The sequence below is a fragment of the Macaca mulatta genome, chromosome 8 (assembly GCF_049350105.2).
Source record: "Macaca mulatta isolate MMU2019108-1 chromosome 8, T2T-MMU8v2.0, whole genome shotgun sequence".
Taxonomy (NCBI): domain Eukaryota; kingdom Metazoa; phylum Chordata; class Mammalia; order Primates; family Cercopithecidae; genus Macaca; species Macaca mulatta.
The window spans coordinates 80,635,375-80,644,928 of record NC_133413.1 but is presented as its reverse complement, the minus strand read 5'-3'; the positions used below and the strand labels follow the sequence as shown (position 1 = coordinate 80,644,928).

The 9,554-nt window shown below is 47.5% G+C and overlaps 1 pseudogene; it reads left to right on the top strand.

The window, feature by feature from the left end:
• The first annotated feature begins 7,881 nt into the window (after positions 1–7,881).
• LOC694763 (SMT3 suppressor of mif two 3 homolog 2 (S. cerevisiae)-like) lies at positions 7,882–8,169 on the top strand (annotated as a pseudogene).
• The last annotated feature ends 1,385 nt before the right edge of the window (positions 8,170–9,554 follow it).

Genomic DNA, 9,554 nt, shown 5'->3' with positions numbered 1-9,554 from the left:
GAGGCTGAGGCAGGAGGATTGCTTGAGCCCCAAAAGTTCACAACCAGCCTGGGCAAAAAAGTGAGATCCCATCTCTACAAAAAATGAAATCAACCAGGCACGGTGGTCTGTCTTTCTAGCTACTTGGGAAGCTGAGGCGGGAGGGTCGCTTGAGCCCAGAAGTTTGCTGCTGCAGTCAGCCATGATCGCATCACTGCACTCCAGCCTGGGTATTTGTAAAAATACAAATACTGTCTCAGGCCGGGCGCGGTGGCTCAAGCCTGTAATCCCAGTACTTTGGGAGGCCGAGGCGGGTGGATCACGAAGTCAGGAGATCGAGACCATCCTGGCTAACATGGTGAAACCCCGTCTCTACTAAAAATACAAAAAACTAGCCGGGCGTGGTGGCGGGCGCCTGTAGTCCCAGCTACTCGGAGGCTGAGGCAGGAGAATGGCGTAAACCCGGGAGGCGGAGCTTGCAGTGAGCCGAGATCGCGCCACTGCACTCCAGCCTGGGTGACACAGCGAGACTCCGTTTCAAAAAAAAAAAAAAAACAAAAAAAACAAACAAAAAAAACCAACAAATACTGTCTCTCTTTTTTTTCTCGTTTTTTTGTTTTTTTTTTGAGACGGAGTCTCGCTCTGTCGCCCAGGCTGGAGTGCAGTGGCCGGATCTCAGCTCACTGCAAGCTCCGCCTCCTGGGTTCACGCCATTCTCCTGCCTCAGCCTCCCGAGTAGCTGGGACTACAGGCGCCCGCCACCTCGCCCGGCTAGTTTTTTGTATTTTTTTTAGTAGAGACGGGGTTTCACCGTGTTAGCCAGGATGGTCTCGATCTCCTGACCTCGTGATCCGCCCGTCTCGGCCTCCCAAAGTGCTGGGATTACAGGCTTGAGCCACCGCGCCCGGCCTGTCTCTCTTTTTTTTCTTGAGATGGAGTCTCGCTCTGTCACCCAGCCTGGAGTGCAGTGGCACGATCTCGGCTCACTGCAACCTCCGCCTCCTGGGTTCAGGTGATTCTCTTGCCTCAGCCTTCCGAGTAGCTGGGACTACAGGCACACGCTACCACGTCCAGCTAATTTTTGTATTTTTAGTAGAGGTAAAGTTTCACCATGTTGGCCACGATCGTCTCCATCTCTTCACCTCATGATCCACCTGCCTCGGCCTCCCAAAGTGCTGGGATTACAGGCATGAGCCACCACACTCAGCCTGACCCTGTCTCTTAAAAAAGAAAAAAGTGGGAGTCTGGCCTATTCACATGCAGATCTATCAAATCAGACTCTCTGGGGGATGGGACTGGCCCACCAGCAGGTTTAAAATCTTCCTAAGTGATTTCAACATGCAGTCAAAGTTGAGAGACACCAGTTTAGCTAAAGATGGCTGGGGCAGAGCTCTGGGTGACAGGCACCTTCTTCCAACTGGATAGGCTAGAAACAGGCTCTTTCCTAAGGGAAGTACTCATGGATACTGCTAAGTACTAACTCTGGAGGAGCTCAGCATGTACTGAGTGGATACAAAATAAGAGAACAAGATAGCTAAGGAGGGCTGGAAGCGTGAATTAAAAGAAAAAATCAAGGCCAGGCACAGTGGCTCACCTCTGTAATCCCAGCACTTTGGGAGTCCGAGGCGGGTGGATCACCTAAGGTCGAAAGTTTGAGACCAGCCTGGCCGACATGGAGAAACCCCGTCTCTACTAAAAATACAAAAATTAGCTGGGGGTGGTGGCACGCGCCTGTAATCCCACCTACTCTGGAGGCTGAGGCAGGAGAATCACTCGAACGTAGGAAGTGGAGGTTGCAGTGAGCTGAGATTGCACCATTACACTCCAGCCTGGGCAACAAGAACAAGACTCTATCTCAGAAAAAAAAAAAAAAAAGAATCAAAATAGAATAGAAAGAGCTAAGGAGACGAAGGAGAACCTAGAGACCCTTTAATTGGTCTTACATTTTAAGAGTAGAAAGCACATTAAGAATCTAATTAAAAAAAAAAAAAAGCTAGGCTGGACTCAGTGGTTCACGCCTGTAATCCCAACACTTTGGGAAGCCAAGGCGGGTGGTCACCTGAGGTCGGGAGTTTAAGACCAGCCTGGCCAACATGGTGAAACCCGTCTCTACTAAAAAAAAAAAAAAAAAAAAAAATTAGCTGGGCGTGGTGGCGGGCATCTGTAATCCCAGCTTCTCAGGAGGCTGAGGCAGGAGAATCGCTTGAGCCCAGGGGGCGGAGATTGCAGTGAGCTGAGATTGCGCCACTGCACTCCAGGCTGGGTGACACAGTGAGACTCCGTCTCAAAAAAATAAAATAAAATAAAAAATCTAATTCAATATCCACAGTTTTCTAAGGTAAGGGATTAGAACTTAAGCAGTGTATCCCAGCAGGACACATTAGTTTACAACAAAACCTTGAGTAGAAGTCAGGACTTATCAGTGCCAGTGCATTCTAAACCTAATACAAGATGGGAGGCACTCCTTGTTTTCCAAGTCATCTGCCGCTGAAACAGAGAAGCTGCAAAAATGCAATACTATACACAATTCCCACAACCTGGCTTTCCTGTATGTTAACATTTTACATAGCCAAGTTTCAATGATCCAAGTCAAAAAATTAACATTGGTACAATGCTATATTCTTTTACAAATGAAGGAACCAAGGCCTAGAGGGGTTAAGGGACTTGCCCAAGGGAACTCATCCAACAAGTGGCTAAATCTCCATAACCTTTAAGGACACAGGTACCCAGTTCCCTTTTGTTTCATCTGAAGACCAGTTTATATTGAAACATGTTTCTGGAATGAAGCCTGGATACAAGCATTATGTTGTTCAGCTGACTCCACAGATGCAAGACTAGAGATGAGGCTGCTAGAACTGCCTTGCCTGCTCCTCTGGAAACAGGAGTAGTTTATGTAAGTAACTGTATGGGAGTGTGACAGCCCTCTCTAAGAAAGACCTTTGCGCCTGGTTCAATGCTCTGCTGCTGTTGCTGTTCCTCCCCTCCCCTCTCTCTCCCTCCCCCTCCTCTCTCTCCCTCCCCACCCCTGCCTCCCAGAATATTGGGATTATAGGCGTGAGCCACCGCGCCAGGCCCCTTCACTCTTAAAATTCGTAATTCTTTTATCCTTGAACTTGTTTTGTAAGTAAAATCCCATGGTACAAAGGAGTATAAGCATGAGCGGGAGCGATAAACCAGCAGCAGGGTGGGGGACTCCGGCCTGCGGGCAACGCGGGCAGGGCAGGCGCCTGAGCCATTCTTCAGGTGCACAGTGCGCAAGCGCAGGCCTCGCCTGGGCGGAGGGGCTGGGATAGACCTCGGAGCATCTGTGGCCACTGTAACAGCCGAAGGGCGGCGGGCGGGAGGACGGCTGTGCGCATTTGTCTTTGGAGTCTGTCCTTGCAGCGCCTAGCCCGCCTGTTGGTTCATACTGGGCAAACGTTGTCAGTAAATCACTACAAAACAGAAGCGTCCACGTGGACATTGCCATCAAGCACATCAGGGTTTACTGGACTTCTGCAATGAGTTTAGACTCTCTGGTTTTGAAAACTGCTGCAGCGTTGCAAAAGTTAATATCCACAGGCTTAGAAATAGAAATTAAAGGCCAGACGCGGTGGCTCACGCCTGTAATCCCAGCACTTTGGGGCTGGCAGATCACCTGAGGTCAGGAGTTCGAGACCAGGCTGACCAATATGATGAGACCAAGTCTCTACTAAAAATACAAAAACTAGCCGGGCGTGGGGTCTGTGGCATGTGCCTGTAATCCCAGCTACTTGGTGGGGGGCGAGACAGGAGAATCGCTTGAACCCGGGAGGCAGAGGTTGCAGTTAGCTGAGATAGCACCACTGCACTCCAGCTGGGCAACAAGAGCAAAACTCTGTCAAAAAAAAAAAGAAAGAAAGAAATAGAAATTAAATTTAAAGAGTGTCACATTCGACAGAAAACACTTTTCATATGATGCTTCGGATGAACCAGTAATTAGGGAGAAAGACAATTTTAAAACAGCTTTTGACTGGACACGGTGGCTCATGCCTGTAATTTCAGCACTTTGGGAGGCCGAGGCCAGTAGATCACCTGAGGTCAGGAGTTCCAGACCAGCCTGGCCAACATGGGGAAATCTCATCTGTACTAAAACAAACAAACAAACAAAAATTAAGGCCAGGCTTGGTGGCTCACGGCTGTAATCCCAGCACTTTGGGAGGCCAAGGTGGGCAGATCACAAGGTCAGGAGATGGAGACCATCCTGCTAACATGGTGAAACCCCGTCTCTACTAAAAATACAAAATATTAGCCAGGCGTAGTGGCACATGCCTGTAGTCCCAGCTACTTGGGAGACTGAGGCAGAAGAATTGCTTGAACCTGGGAGGCCGAGGTTGCAATGAGCCAAGATCTTGCCACTGCACTCCAGCCTGGGTGATAGCATGAGACGCCATCTCAAAAAGAAAAAAAAAAAAAGATACAATAAAGTCTTAATCCTCAGTACTGCGGAATGTGAACTTATTTGGAAATAGAGTTGTTGCAGATGTAATCAGTTAAGATGAAGTCATAGCGGAGTAAGGCAGGCCTCTATTCCAATATGACTGGTGTCCTTATAGGAAAAGGAGAGAAGCCGGGCACCAAGGTTCACGCCTGTAATCCCAACAGTTTGGGAGGCTGAGGTGGGCTGATTGCCTGGGCTCAGGAGTTGGAGCCCAGCCTGGGCAACGTGGTGAAACCCTGTCTCTACAAAAATGCAAAAATTAGCCGAGCATGGAAGTGCAGGCCTGGAGTCCCAGGTATTTGTGGGGCTGAGGCAGGAGGATTGGTCCAGCCCAGGAAGTCAAGGCTGCGGTGAGCTGGGTTCACACCACTGCATGCCAGCCTGGGTGACGGCACAAGATGATGTCTCTGAAAAATAAAAATAAAAAAGGAGAGGGCCGGGTGCAGTGGCTCATGCCTGTAATCCCAGCACTTTGGGAGGCCGAGGCAGGGGGATCTGAGGTCAGGAGTTCGAGACTAGCCTGACCAACATGGAGAAACTCCATCTCTTCTTTTTTTTTTTTTTTTTTGAGACAGAGTCTCGCTCTGGCTGAAGTGCAGTGGTGCAATCTCGACTCACTGCAAGCTCCGCCTGCCGGGTTCACGCCATTCTCCTGCCTCAGCCTCCCGAGTAGCTGGGACTACAGGTGCCTGCCACCGCGCCGGCTAATTTTTTGTATTTTTAGTAGAGACGGGGTTTCACCGTGTTCGCCAGGATGGTCTCGATCTCCTGACCTTGTGATCCGCCCGCCTCAGCCTCCCAAAGTGCTGGGATTACAGGCGTGAGCCACCGCGCCCGGCCTCCTGTGCTTTTAATTGTAGATAAGGGATTGATTTTCTTGGCAGGTGGCTGCAGGTTATCAGTCATCATTCTAGTTTATTTATTTATTAGAGATGAGGTCTCTCAATGTTGCCCGAAGTAGTGAACTCAACTCCTGGGTTCAAGTGATCTTCCTGTCTCAGCCTCCTGAGTAGCTAGGTATCCCAACTGTGGCACCACTACTGCTCAGAGTACTCTTTTTAGTTTTATTATGATTAATTTATATATTTATCTCTTTTTGAACAAGGTTTTGCTCTGTCACCCAGGCTGGAGTGCAGTGGCACACTCATAACTCACTGTAGTCTCAAACTCCTGGGCTCAAACAATCCTCCTTCCTTAGCGTTCCAAGTAGCTGGGACTACAGGTGTGTACTACCACACCCAACTAGTTTTAAACATTTTTTGTAGCTGGGCATGGTGGCTCACGCCTGTAATCCCAGCACTTTGGGAGGCCAAGGCGGTGGATCACAGGAGGACGCGAGTTCGAGAACAGCCTGGCCAACATGGTGAAACCCTGTCTCTACTTAAAATACAAAAAATGAGCTGGGCATGGTGGCACACGCCTGTAATCCCAGCTACTCAGGAGGCTGAGGCACCAGAATCCCTTGAACCTGGGAGGCGGAGGTTGCAGAGAGCAGAGATCACGCTACTGCACTCCAGCCTGGGTGAAAGAGCGAGACTCTGTCTTGAAAAAACCAAACCAAACCATTTTTTGTAGAGACGAGGTCTCACTATGTTACCTAGGGTGGTCTCAAGCTCCTGAGCTCAAGTGATCCTCCCATCTTGGCCTCCCAAAGTGCTAGGAATATAGACATGGACCGCCATGCCTGGGCTTCTTGCTACCCTTTAACAATCAGGCAGCTCCTCCTTAGGCTTTCACATACAGCTCTTCCTTCTACTCCAATGCCTTTCCTTCAGGAAATTCAAAGGTCACTGTAGACAAATAAAATAGATTTTTAGAGTTCCTTTAAAAATTTTATTTTATTTTTTTTTTTGAGACGGAGTCTCGCTCTGTCGCCCAGGCTGGAGTGCAGTGGCCGGATCTCAGCTCACTGCAAGCTCCGCCTCCCGGGTTCACGCCATTCTCCTGCCTCAGCCTCCCGAGTAGCTGGGACTACAGGCGCCCACCACCTCGCCCGGCTAGTTTGTATTTTTTTAGTAGAGACGGGGTTTCACCGTATTAGCCAGGATGGTCTCGATCTCCCGACCTCGTGATCCGCCCGTCTCGGCCTCCCAAAGTGCTGGGATTACAGGCTTGAGCCACCGCGCCCGGCCTTTATTTTATTGTTTAAATTGACAGATAAAATTGTACTTATCATATGTAACGTGACGTTCTGTATATATACATTGTGGAATGACTAGATCTAGCTAATTAACATAGCATTACCTCACATAGCTATCATTTTTGTGGTAAGAATGCATAATGTCCACTCTGTTAGCATTTTTCAAGAATACATTATATTGTTATTAACTATAGGCACCATGGTGTATGGTGGAGCTCCTTGGAACATCTCTGAACATAGGCTGATGGCATAACACCAATGAACGGGCACAAAATGATGTGGTCTACATTTGTCATTCTCTGAAGGTCTGGCTGACAGATAAAATGTTGACTATGAGGGCAGAATTGAAGGTCTCCATTTATTTCAAAACATTCCCTAAGTAGATGGCTTTTTGACCAAAGTAGATAGCTTTTTGACTGGCGTGGTGACTCAGGCCTATAATTCCAGCACTTTGGGAGGTCGAGGTGGGTAGATTGTTCGAGCCCAGGAATTTGAGACCAGTCTGGTCAACATAGAGAGATCTTTCCCTTCTTCCCTCCCTTCCTTCCTTCCTTCCTTCCTTTCTTTTTAAAAATTGTTTTTATAGCCGGACATGGTGACTCACGCCTGTAATCCCAGGACTTTAGGAAGCTGAGGTGAGCAGATCACCTGCGATCAGGAGCTCGATACCAGCTGGGCCAACATGGTGAAACTCCATCTCTACTAAAAATACAAAAATTGGTCAGGTGTGGTGGTGGGAGCCTGTAATCCCAGCTACTTGGGAGGCTGAAGCAGGAGAATAACTTGAACCTGGGGAGCAGAGGTTGCAGTGAGCTGAGATCACGCCACTGCACTCCAGCCTCGGCAACAGAGTGAGACCCTGTCTCAAAATATATATATATATATTTGTTATATATATATATATAAAAAACAATAATAATAATTTTTTTTTTTTGAGACGGAGTCTCACTGGGTCACCTAGGCTGGAGTACAGTGGTGCAATTTCGGCTCACTGCAACCTCCGCCTCCTGGGTTCAAGTAGTTCTCCTGCCTCAGCCTCCTGAGTAGCTGGGATTACAGGCATGCACCACCACGCCCAGCTAATTTTTGTATTGTTAGTAGAGATGGGGTTTCACCATATTAGCCAGGCTGGTCTCGAACTCCTGACCTTGTGACCCGCTCAGCCTCCCAAAGTGCTGGGATTACAGGCATGAGCCACCGCGCCCGGCCTATTATTATTTTTTTTTAAAAAGAGTTTGCTTGTTCGATGCAAACCTGGTACCTCTTTTGTGAAGCGGCAGCTGAGGAGACTCTGACACTCGCCATGGCCAACGAAAAGCCCAAGGAAGGAGTCAAGGCTGAGAACCACGATCATATTAATTTGACAGTGGCAGGGCAGGATGGTTCTGTGATGCAGTTTAAGATTAAGAGGCATACACCAATCAGTAAACTACTGAAAGCCTATTGTGAACGACAGGGATGGTCAATGAGGCAGATTAGATTACAATTCGATGGGCAACCAATCAATGAAACAGACACACCTGCACAGCTGGAAATGGAGGCTGAAGATACAATTGATGTGTTCCAACAGCTGACGGGAGATGTCTACTGAAAAGGGAACCTGCTTCTTTTCTCCAGAACTCTGTTCTTTAAAGACCAAGATTACGTTCTCAATTAGAAAACTGCAATTTGGTTCCACCATATCCTGACTACTACAGTATAGTTTTTTCTATTCTTTCATTTCCCCCTTCCCCACTCACTTATTGTACATAAAGTAACTGGTATACGTGCACAAGCATATTGCATTTTTTTTTTTGGTAACTAAGCAGCCAATGGTATGTTTTGATTGACATCAAGTGGAGACGGAATGGGAAAAATACTGATTCTGTGAAAATACCCCCTTTCTCCATTAGTGGCATGCTCATTCAGCTCTTGGTATTCCAGTAAGTTATTTTGCTCTCACTGTTTTAACAAAAATAAAAATAAAAAAAATAAAAATAAAAATCCTTGCATACCTTGTTCAATTGGAGAATTTTAATGTTTTTCATTTATCATTGTAAAACCAAGGACAATTTTGTAACTTTTCTGTACGTAGCTGTTATATGCAGGGCAATATGTCTTTAAGTAGGGATAAATTACTCTAAAACAAAAAAGAATCCTATATAGTTTTCCCTTCAAGTCAAGCATCTTGTTGTTTAAATAAACTTCTTGTTTAAAAAATAAAATAAAATAAAAAAGAGTTTTTACTAAGATGGGGATCTCATCATGTTGCCCAGGCTGGTCTTGAGCTCCTGGGCTCAAGCATGTTTTCTGTGGCCGGGCGCAGTGGCTCAAGCCTGTAATCCCAGCACTTTGGGAGGCCGAGACGGGCGGATCACGAGGTCAGGAGATCGAGACCATCCTGGCTAATACGGTGAAACCCCGTCTCTACTAAAAAATACAAAAACCTAGCCGGGCGCGGTGGCGGGCGCCTGTAGTCCCAACTACTCGGGAGGCTGAGGCAGGAGAATGGTGTGAACCCGGGAGGCGGAGCTTGCAGTGAGCTGAGATCCGGCCACTGCACTCCAGCCTGGGCGGCAGAGCGAGACTCCGTCTCAAAAAAAAAAAAAAAAAAAAAAAAGCATGTTTTGTGGCTCATCCACATTCATGTATTAGTACTTCATTTTTTTTTTTTTTTCCTTTCTGTCTTTGTTTCTTTTTTTCTTTTTAATGGAGTTTTGCTCTTGTTGCCCAGACTGGAGTATAATGGCATGATATTGGCTCACTGCAACCTCTGCCTCCCACGTTCAAGCGATTCTCCTGCCTCAGCCTCCCGAGTAGCTGGGATTACAGGCATGTGCCACCATGCCTGGCTAAATTAAATTTTTAGTAGAGACAGGGTTTCGCCATGTTGGTCAGGCTGGTCTTGAACTCCTGAGCTCAGGTGATCCACCCGCCTTGGCCTCCCAAGTGCTGGGATTATAGGTGTGAGCTACCGTGCCTGGTCTACTTCATGCT